The following is an 11746-nucleotide window of genomic DNA, read 5'->3' on the forward strand; positions in this document are numbered from 1 at the left end:
TTAGCATGAAAAAGAAGGGTTTTTGAAATCCCGCCGGTTTCTTGCCTCCTGGCTTTTGTTGTGTCACCTAAGTGAACTGTTTGTTTCCTCTTACTGTGCTTGGACTTTCTCACCCCATGGTGTAAGCTTTGCTTCTTTTTTTCTTCTCACCTAATACAGGAGAGGCTCTAAATTTCCCCTTCCTGCCAAGAGGCACTGTCCACACCTCCCATCCTCCTTTTTTGCAAAATGACATTTGGCAAAAGGAAAACACATCAGGAGCTCTTTCTTAAATCCTTATTGCACTGAGTATTTAAATCTTTATTGCACGTCTCTCGATGATTGTTCAGTGCCCAAACAGCAAAGAGATGGGCTTCAGGGTTCCCAGTGAAATTTGCTCTTTACAGCTACATTGGGGGCGGGGGGGGTGAGGAGTTGTGTCTCACAGTCAATGTCCGGAAATAGGGAGTATAATCTGTGCCAAACTTGCTGTTGGGAGGTGTCCCGCTTTGAACTCAAGTGGAATTCAGACATTTCACGGCTCTTCAGGCGAGCCACGAGGATGGGGTTTCAAGAATTTGCAGGAGGAGGAGCCCTCTGGAGAGGATCGTTCCCAGAGAAAAGAGAATAGACGTCACAGCTGTAGGAGGGGAGGGGCAATTCCGAGTGCCACACGGTGTCCTCAACCCCGTCTTGCCCATCGGATCAGGCACCCAAGGCTCACATTCCACCTAGGATGCGGGAATGGCCAGTAGAGAAAACCTCTGAGTAAAAACGATTTGCTCACAGAAATTGGGTGAGACAGCAGAACTGTACTGGCCCTCTTTAAAAGGAGAGACCATTTCCACACATCGTTGGCACCTACAGGGCTTCACTCTGTTAGAAGCATCAAGTGTGAGGAATCTGTATTGCCCAGCGGTGGAAGTGAGGGCAGGGTCTCACAGACGGGTTCCCTCTAGAGAAGGAGCTTGACATGCTCAGTGGAAGTGAGAGGATAGAAAGAAAATGGCTGTTTCTGTAGGTTAACTGACCAGCGTTGTTCGGAGAGACACCCTGGGGACCTTCATCTGAGAGGACCCCTTACAAAACACTGAGATCTTGGGGCGCCTGGGTGGCTCAGATGGTTAAGCATCTGCCTTCGGCTCAGGTCATGGTCCCGGAGTCCTGGGATCGAGCCCCACGTCGGGCTCCCTGCTCCTTGGGAGGCTGCTTCTCCCTCTGCTTCTCTCTCTCTCTCTCTCTCTGTCTCTCATGGATAAATAAATAAAATCTTTAAAAAAAAAAAAAAAAACACTGAGATCTTGTATTAGCAGGTGGGAGCAAGACCCAGTGAAACCAGGGGGACAGATGCTTCTTTTCCTAAGTGCGGTTTTACTTCGCAGGGAATATCCAGGCGAACAGACTCCTAAGTGTTTTTCTTTCGAAGGACAGATGGAGATCCATGTTGCTCAGGCCTAGCTCCTGACGTGCTTTGGCACCAGGAGTAAAAAACTGGAATGTGCTGCTTGCTTTTGGGGTGCTGCTGACCCACTGAAGATGTCACTGAGAACATTGCCAGGACTACTAATGATTTTAGCACTCCACTGAAGAAATTAAACTAGTTATTAGTTATGGAGTATTGTTGAAAAATTGTTTTGACATTTAATTTCTGTAGCTCTTTATATGTTTATTCTTTTGAGAGACTTGGTTCATCTTTGCTGCTCAGTGAGAGCATCTTCTAAGAGTTTATATCTGAATCAATTCTCCATGTTTGTCTTCTATTGTATTTTGTGTATTTTATATTGAAATAATTGGTTTATATTCCTGTCCCTCTTGGTGAAGCTATAGGCTCTTCATGGAACTTACAGGGACAGGGATTGTATCAGACATTTGAATTATCTTTTTTCTTTTTTTTTTTTAAGATTTTATTTATTTATTTGCCAGAAAGAGATAGACGGAGAGTACAAACAGGGGGAGTGGCAGGCAGAGGGAGAAGCAGGCTCCCTGCTAAGCAAGGAGCCCAATGCGGGACTCGATCCCAGGACCCTGAGATCATGACCTCAGCCGAAGGTAGATGCTTAACCATCTGAGCCACCCAGGTGCCCAGACATTGGAATTATTTGAACTGAACTCTTTATAGCCTCATCATTGTCAGAGTAAGCTCTGCCCCCCAAAAAAACTCAGATCAAAATTTTCTGTGAATGTCCTACACCATGGCTAAAACTGGTAGTTATCACCAAACACTATTTCCCTCTTCTTCAAGAGTAAAAAATCTTAGATAGGCATGAAACAATCCAGTAAATACATTTCCCAGATTCTCTTGTAGCTAGATGCGGTCTTGTGATAAAGTTTTGGCCATTGTGTTGTGAGCAAAGTGTGGACTGTCCCTCCCGGTTTGTGCCAGGAAAGAGAACGAGAATATCTTCCTTCCTCCACATCCTGCATCTTACTATTTGGATGAGGGATATAGTGATGAACCGCCTCCACCCTTAAAGACAAAGGCCCTCCTCTACACATGGTAGAAAAAATAGCTAAAAGGATTCTGGGACCTAACAACACAGTTATCATAACAGCCCTGGACTGCTCACCCCTGAACTATGTATTATATGAGGGAAAAATAAACTTCTATCTCATTCAGATCACTGAGTAACCACTTTGGTGTGTGGTATACATTAATATATTTATTCCATGGAACCGGCCAGTGTTCTTATTTGTCATACCTTACAAATGCTCTTGGTACAAAATAAGAAATTTAATATCTAAATAATTATACGGGAGCACCTGGGTGGCAAGGTTGGTTAAATGTCCAACTCTTTGTTTCAGCTCGTTGAGATCTCAGGGTCGTGATCTCAGGGTTGTGAGATCAAGCCCCGTGTAGGGCTCCACACTCAGCAGAGTCTGCTTGAGATTCTTTCTCCCTTTCCCTCTATTCCCCCCACTTGTGCTCTCTCTCTTAAATAAATAAATAAAATCTTAAAAAAAAAAATAACCGTATTAAGGCAGTAGCTGGTATGTGAAATTGTCAGGATCTATTTTATAAGCTATCAAATTTCTAAAATTTAAATCTTTTAATTGTGAAGTGAGAGAAAAACCTCCCCTCTTAGCATTCATTTCTATGGCCTATTTGTCTACCACATAAATATCTGTTGGTCCAACTCCGAAAGGGTGGAAGTCAAATGTTCTAGTTCCTATCCTTCTGTTGCCCTCAGGTCATTCAAGTATGGCTGCCTTCCTACTCTCAGCATACTTACTCTGAAACTCACAGATCGCATGCTGAACTCTGACCAATTGTAATGAGAAACAAACTTTAGTTTTTGTCATAGTCACCTCTTTCACTCTTTCTCATTATTTTATGCTCCTCCCCTCACTCCTTAATCCTCTATCACACACACTTCAATTATTTCCCCTCACCCACCGCCACCATTGCCTTGTTCCAGAAAAACTTGCTCACAATATCCCTAAGAGACGTTTGTATCCCCAACCAATCCTGAGAGCCCTGCTTACCCAAGATACTTTCCATGTACTGAGTGGTTCCACTTGTAGGTCCTCTACAGCCTGGCCACAGTGCCAGCTATAAAGGCTGGGGCAGAGTGGTTGGTCCCTGAAGGACCAGAAGGATCCAATCCTGAAGTAATAAACATTCATGAAACTGAGGGACATGTTTGATAGAAAATCCTTTAGAGAGAGCAGAAAGTCAAAGGCCTAGGGCATTTGAGGTAACATCATAAAAAGGCAACAGAGCTGAAAAATTAAAAAAAAAAAAGAATGAAAACAATTCAAATTGAAGTCGGAATTAGGGTTCACATGTTTCAGACCATTCCAAGTTGCTTGCTGGAATGTGATCAAATCTATACTCTGTTAGTTTTGGATTTGAACCTGAGGTAGAGAGAACTTATTTAGTCATGGCATACTGCTATCGTCAGCCTGGGCAAGGGCTCACTCGTATTTGGTTTTGTTTGATTTTCCTCTTTAATCCTTGATTCCCACCCTCGTTCCCCTCTCCAACATAAGGACCGACCCTAAAGTATAAACAATATATGTCCTTAAATATGTCCATATCCTTGTAAAATATATAGTATTATTTTGTGTATTTGTAATTTGTAAATTCCAAATTATATAAAGTAATTATGTGAAAGAACTAAATAGAGCGAACCCAGAGTTCCACATGATTTAGATAAGACCACCATTCTCCTGACCTTTACAGCTTCATTGTCAATAGTGAATATGTCCTGAATATACCCAAAGGAAGACAGCACCCTGTGCTCCAGTAATAAAGACGAGTTCCCTGAGCCCTGTGCATTTGAAAAGATTCCCCCCCACCCCCCACCTTACCTCACTACACTCACTATAGTCTACCTGTAGATTGACCAACAGAGCTAATCCCACATACCTGTGAGGTTTTTTCCTCTGGCCTACATACCTTTCTCCACTGGGCTTGGAGGTGCCTAAGAATGTTCATGTCAAGAATTGTAAGGGACTGAGATTCTACCTTACTTGCAAGCTAAAAGTTACCTGGACACAGTTTCATGGATGTTGGCAGAAGACATGAGACTCCCAGGTCAGGGACAAAGGACAGTTATTATTCACAGCAATAGCAACTGCCAGAGTATTGCCAGGTTTTTTTTGTACCAGTTTCCCAAAGACCAATTCCTGTAGGGTGACACAAAGAGGGTTAGGTAATACCTGCACACATGGGGATGCATTACAGGAGAGGAACCATGAGCTTAGGGAACACAAATCTTTTAAAATGGATAATAAGCCTTCCTGATCTTTGCCATATAGGGAGACATTATTTTTATTATAATGGACAGTAAACAATGCCCTTTGTTATCTATCTTCCAAAACTGTTCACAATAAGAACATCCTTGAAAAGATAGTCCAGAACAAAGGTAGTCTGCTCACAAGATATGCAAAATTCAAGAGACCCTTGGAGATTGTCTCCCAAACCTCCTTCTATGCAATTCTCTCTTTCTTTCTTAAACACCCCCTTTATGAAGCTTATAATATCAGATAACTCTTTCTTGTTGCAATCATTTACAAACCTCATGTTATTCCCTCTCATTTTCTGGAGATTTCTGAAGAAATCAGTGTACTGATGATCCTTTACTACAATAGCTTTTTGGTTCCATGACTTCTCCTTCAATGATCTTAACCTCTATTTTCTGATTATTTTTGAAATTGAAATGAATATCACTTCATATTTTAGTTATTAGTGTCTCCCCTTTTTTAAAAAAAAGATTTTATATATTTATTTGTCAGAGAGAGAGAGAGAGCACAAGCAGGGCGAGTGGCAGGCAGAGGGAGAAGCAGGCTCCCTGCTGAGCAAGGAGCACAACGCGGGACTCAGTCCCAGGACCCTGAGATCATGACCTGAGCCGAAAGCAGACGCTTAACCAACTGAGCCACCTAGGCGTTCTGGGTTTACCATTTTCTTGTAATTAACAAGATGTCTTATTTACTGTAAGTATTTATCCCTTATTGACTTTAGTTATTTCAAATATCCTTTTCCAATCCGTGATCTGTATATGAACTTTCCCTATTATATCTTTCAATGAAGCAAAGTCTTCAATTTTACTGTCTTTTCTATCCATTTCTTTTTTATCTTAGAGTTTGTGGTTGGTTTAAGTTCTCCCACACCCCAAAGCCAGGAAAATAATCTATGTTTCTCTTTTTTCTCTTACCATTAACTTTTCAGATTTACACTGTCCATTTAGGACTTAATCCAACTAAATTTCACCCTCCCATGGGATATAAACAGATATAGATATATAAAATATTTGTGGTATTAAAATTTCATTGGAAAAGGTAGAAAATTAGGGGAAAAGGTCTAAAAAAGTTTAACTATACGATAATGAAAAAAGGGTTGAGAAACACTGGTATAAGCTAAGAATCCAGCATTACTTTTCTCCATAAAAATGACACTTTCCTATTACCATCTGTTAAATGTTTTATCAATCCTTTCTCCACCTGCACATATCAGTTGTCTGATACGTGCAGTGAGCCCCCCCAACCCTTTTTCAAAATCTCTTCAATTTTTCATAACATATTTAGTCTTCTTATACATGGCAGAATAAGTGTGTTTAATTCATTTTTTTTAAGTCCTAATAGAATTTTCATTGGGATTGAATCGAATTTACAGATTAGTTTCAGAGAAGTGACATTTTACCCTGTTGCCATCCATTCCATGAGCATGGTATAGCACTCCATTTATTTAAGACCTTTATGCCCTTAATAAATTTAAAACTTTTTCTCCATAGAGATCATATACATTGTTTATTCAGTTAAATTCATAGTTTATAATTTTGATTGTTATTAGGAACAGCATCATAGAATGTTACATTTTTAGTTAGCTATTGCTGATGCAGAGGAACATTACTGATTTTTGTAAATGGATCTTGTATCTGGCATTTTTGTGAAATCTCTTATTAGATCTATAGTCTTTCTGTTGATTCAATTGGGATTATCTGGGGGAAAAAAAAAAAAGAGGGGGATACTTAGCTGGCAGGGGAGTGGTTTCCCAGGGCAAGGCTTATCCATTGCACTCTGGATATGCTGACCCCTGTGATTTCCCCAAATGTGGGAAACTTGACTGCATAATTTGTGGTAGCAGGGGACTGCATTAGTTGTCTCCCTTCCCTGTGCCAAGACACCAAAAAAAAAAAAAAAAAAAAAAGCGAGAGAGAGAGAAGGGAGAAGAAAGAAAGAAAGAAAGAGAAAAGAAAAAGAAATTGATACAGATAGGGAGAAACCAATAATCTAGTAACCTATATGTAGCAAGAAGAACAGAGAATTGACCCCTTGTGGAGCACACTATAATGATCAGATGGTCTGGGACGTCTGGGTGGCTTAGTCAGTTAAGCGTCTGCCTTCAGCTCAGGTCATGATCCCAGGGTCCTGGGATCGAGTCCTGCATCCAGCTCCTTGCTCACCTGGGAGCCTGCTTCTCACTTGCCTGCTCTGCCTGCAGCTTCCCCTGCTTGTGTGCGCTCTCTCTGTGACAAATAAATAAATAAATAAACAAACAAACAAATAAATAAATAAATAAGCTTTAACAAAAATAATCAGCTGGTCTTTTTAATGACACAGGGAATTTCCGCTTTGCATTTGCAATAATCAGCTTATTGAATTCTGCCTAATAAATACCTATAATTACTTTTAGCTTCCTTATTCATATGCTCAGTCCTTTTTGCCCTACATAATTATGAATTTCAGTAACGTATTATGTTATAAAAGGTTAGAACCACTTGTACTGCTTTATCTAGGTGAGCAGAGCAGTAATCGATATTCTATGGCTTTCTTTGAATAGCCATACTTAATAACTCTGAATATCCTCACCAGTACTCACAATGAAGAAAAAAATTAAGCATATGTATTAGAGGAGGAGAAAATCTCTTGAGTAGTTTCCTAAATGATGACCTATCAAAAATAGCTAATTCAAAGTGATCATTTTCACCTGATGATCCAAATTTATTGCTTAATAAGAGCTTCAAGAAATTAGTGGCATCCAAATATACACACCATTCCCTAAATCAAACAATAGGTACAAAATAAAATTATGTTCCATTGTAACAAACTTGGACAAAGTTTCCATGCAAACACATGTCTATAGAATCTGCAAATTTCCCAAAATAGTCACAAGAAAACTAGATGCCTTTAGAAACAGATTCCTGAAAATGATCATATCAATTGGACTGAAAATTTCTTCACCACCTAAAAAAAAATCCAAGAAATCACTTGACCAACAATTAGTTTCTACCAGAATAAAAGTGTAGCACTTGGCAAAATTTAAGCATGTGTATTTTAATTTTTAAAAATTGGGTTTTGGGGGCACCTGAGTGGCTCATTCAGTTAAGTGTCTGCCTTCAGCTCAGGTCATGATCCCAGGGTCCTGGGATCCAGCCTTCTATAGGGCTCCTGGCTCAGCGGGGAGCCTGCCTCCCCTCTTCCTCTGTCCCTCCCCCCCACACCCGTGCTCTCTCTCAGTCTCTCACTGGCTCTCTCTCTCTCAAATAAATAAATGAAAACTTTTTAAAAAAATAAAAGAAAAAATAAAAAATTGGGGTTTTTAAAGTAAGCTATACGCCCAACGTGGGGCTTGAACGTACAACCCTGATATCAAGAGTCACATGCTCTACTGACTGAGCTAGCCAGGTGCCCCTAAGCATAAATATTTTAAACAGCATGAATTGGATTTCTACATAAAGCTTTTTGTAAGCTAAATTAAATTCAGAGCTAAGGCATAAAAAGAAACACTAAGACTAGCTCTTATTAAAGAGAACAGGCTTCTCTGTATCCATTAAGTGGGACAGATAGACAGCTTTGTAACAATGGGATAATCTTAGCTGCCCTTCGTAGAGTAGGACACAAAGTAAAATACAATGGCTTAGCAAGGAGGGGGAAAATCATAACAGAAACATCTTTTTGAAGGTGATCCTGTGTAATTCTAACAGGAAACACAAGAACATGAGGTTTAATAGAAACGTTTTTCAAACAGAACAGCAAAGGAGTGACTTAATGTAGGTCATCATTAAAGGCAGCAGAGTTGTCAATGGTACGGCTAACTCATTCTACTTTGTAGATGTCTCTATGAAACACAAATTCACCCTATGTCATAATTTTGAGCAACTGGCAGTCAGAAATTAGCTCTTCCTCTCCTGTTTTGTTTTAAAATGTCCTGCACCCAGTATGGTGCACAGGTGTATAGTAGGTGTTCAGTCTAGAGAGGCTTTGTGCTTTAAAGTAATGTGATTATATGATTTAAGACTTTGCACTGTTTCTAGATTTACTCGTCATCACTGAGTTTGTCTAATAGGCACATGACTTACCCTGCTTGAGCCACAATATCCAGTCTAGACCAATTATTCTAACCTCCAACTTGGACTTTTAACTCTGCCAGGTGCTATTTGACAGTAGATTCTCCAATACTGAAAATCTTGCCAAGCATATATTATGTAGATGTATAATTACAGCTTTCTAGTACTTTGTATGGTATTATTAGCTCAAGCTGTAGCTCATTTAGAGCACATAATTACAGCACACTCAGCAGTGAGCACTGACCTACAAAAGGGGGTGGTGGTGGTTTCTGGTGCTACTTTCTTACCTACTTCAATTGACAATATATGTAGTTTTTACTAAAACTCCAAATTGTAAGGAACTTTGATTACTCACACTACATTTTCATCTACCTTTGGAATATCTAACATCACACTGATATTTTAGAGATATTATTTCTGCTAGTGATTATTGAATATTACTATTATTTGAATCACACTTCAATTTTTAAAATTCTTTCCTCTGGTAGGTGCCTGGTGGAAAACACCAAGGGACAAAATGGTACAAAAGAGTGCAAGTCTTAAAGAAGTGTTCTGCTGGAGAGTTATCATTTGTTACATTTTTATAGTGCCTAGGGCATATTCACACCTCAGGAAATGACACTTTGTGGTCATCATTCCATTTACATATTCTACAGCTTCAAATATCCCTCTTTAAGAGGCAAAGGAGTTAGCCCTTAAGCAAATGGTAGTCATAGGTGTATTCTCATGGGGATCGGGATTGTTCTGGACATGAGGTATTAAGTTTTAGAGGAACTTGGGAGCAGCAACAAGGAAGCTTCGGTTGCCCGGGCTTCTCCTCTCTGACTAGCTTTACCTCGTTTGCTCCCATGTCACTATTAGACATCTCAGCCGAGCTACTTTTCCTTTGCCTCCACGTTCCTCTAGGATTTACTTGCATTACACGAAAGGTCAAAAGCTTAACCACAACATATGGCACTTAACTGAAACTCAGCATATCAATAATTGAAGACCTTTAATTTTTAAAAAAGATGTCCTGAAGACTGTTCTTTTACCTTTCCTAACTGAATTGTCATAAATAGCAAGAGCTAATGCTTTCGTACATTATTTCACATTTGTAAATATCTGTGAAACTTAAGAAGGAATCATTTTAAGTGTGCAGTATATTTTCCACTTTATTCAAGGACTCAATATTTTAATTCAAAGAAACTGATTTTTAAGAAAGAAGCTTCAGTTTTCAAACTATTCATAATTTACATTTTAACTGGAATTTTAAATATCCTGAAGGTGAAAGCCATGGCTGCTTCAATATTAAAGACCTCTTTCCATTTCCAAATACACATAAAACTAATTTTCATTTATGTGGTTGAAAGTTCACATGCTAATGCAGGCAGGAGAGTTGATTTTAATTCCATAAAAGTCTTTTTGGTATTATGTAAAAAGATTCTTACCAGCATAATCAGTTAACAAAGTTATAAAAAGCTTTTATTTTATGTGTGCATTTTTCCGACTGTGGTTTGGCCAATAACACACACACACACACTTTTCTTTATGTTAAACCATGTTATAATATGGTTTCACTGGAAACATCTTGTTATAATATGGTTTCACTTAAAACATCTTATTATAATATGGTTTCACTTAAAACATCTTGACATTTCCCTTACACTGGTCTTGTGACCATTATAGAACCAAATGACTATTAGGAAATTCAGTGATAGATACATAAACAGAATGGGCCTCTCCTGATAGGTGTCAATAAAGTACAGATATGTTAGAGCTGTTTGAGATCATTTGGACTAGCATTGTCACTTACAAACAAAGGCTCAAGGACATCAACTGAACTTGTAACACTCATACTGTCTCTAAAGGTAAAGTCTGATGTCATCACCAACATCATCATCATCATCATCATCAAAGAGATTGCTAAAAGGAAAATCAACCAGTAATTTGCAGAAGAACTATTCTTATAGTATTCATATAGACACACACTATATAGTGTCTAATGATTAGGGCCTACCATCTCAAAATGTTGAATGAGAATACCTGGGTTCAACATATCAGCCTGAAATTTATTAGAAATGATTTACAGGAAACACGTATACTAGATGCCATGAATGATTTTTAAAATTAATAAAAGGAAGAAGGAAGGGAGGGAGGGAAGAAGGAAGGAGAGGTAAAAGCAATGCCTGTCTTCCAAAAACTTATTTTTACTTGGAAAAAGGTATTGCTATTGAACACTTTGCTTAGCCTCTATAAACATTGCAATATTATACCAGTCTCTGCCATTAAATGAAAAGTTCTTCAAGGGCAGAGAGCTTATCTTGTTTACTGATTTATCTCTCAGAATAAGTACCTTCCATTAATAGCATTTGCTCAGTAAATGCTTCTTGAAATGAATTCTGTTACTATTATGGTGCATCCAACACCAATGATAGAATGAATCCTTCATCCTTTATATATCATTTCAGCCTCATTAATGTACATCCAACACATCTTTTGCATAAAGAACAATTAATATTATGTTTTTTAAACAATAGTTTGTACAAGTGAGTTTGAAAATCCTTGAGGGAAAAGTCAATGATGAAATAATGACTGATTTAGAAATATCCTCATTGACACTCCTGTTAGTCATTTAATTGAGATTTTGTAGGTAAACTAGTAATCTCAGTTAAAGATGAATGCTTTGATTCCGCATGCCTTTATTAGGTTACACCAAGTTGAGAGAGAAAATATCTAAGTGAAAGGCAAGGAAGGGGGGCACCTGGGTGGCTCAGTCGTTAAGCGTCTGCCTTCGGCTCAGGTCATGGTCCCAGGGTCCTGGGATCGAGCCCCGCATCCGGCTCCCTGCTCAGTGGGAAGCCTGCTTCTCCCTCTACCACTCCCCCTGCTTGTGTTCCCTCTCTTGCTGTGTCTCTCTCTGTCAAATAAATAAATAAAATCTTTAAAAAAGAAAGAAAGAAAGAAAGAAAGAAAGAAAGAAAGAAAGAAAGAAA

At 38.9% G+C, this 11746-nt stretch overlaps 1 pseudogene; it reads left to right on the forward strand.

Annotated features, from left to right (window-relative positions):
- The first annotated feature begins 6448 nt into the window (after positions 1–6448).
- Positions 6449–6593, forward strand: LOC118009072 (annotated as a pseudogene).
- The last annotated feature ends 5153 nt before the right edge of the window (positions 6594–11746 follow it).

Source organism: Mirounga leonina, unplaced genomic scaffold (genome assembly GCF_011800145.1).
Source record: "Mirounga leonina isolate KUSES-001 unplaced genomic scaffold, KU_Mleo_1.0 Mir_126, whole genome shotgun sequence".
In the NCBI taxonomy this organism is placed as follows: Eukaryota; Metazoa; Chordata; class Mammalia; order Carnivora; family Phocidae; genus Mirounga; species Mirounga leonina.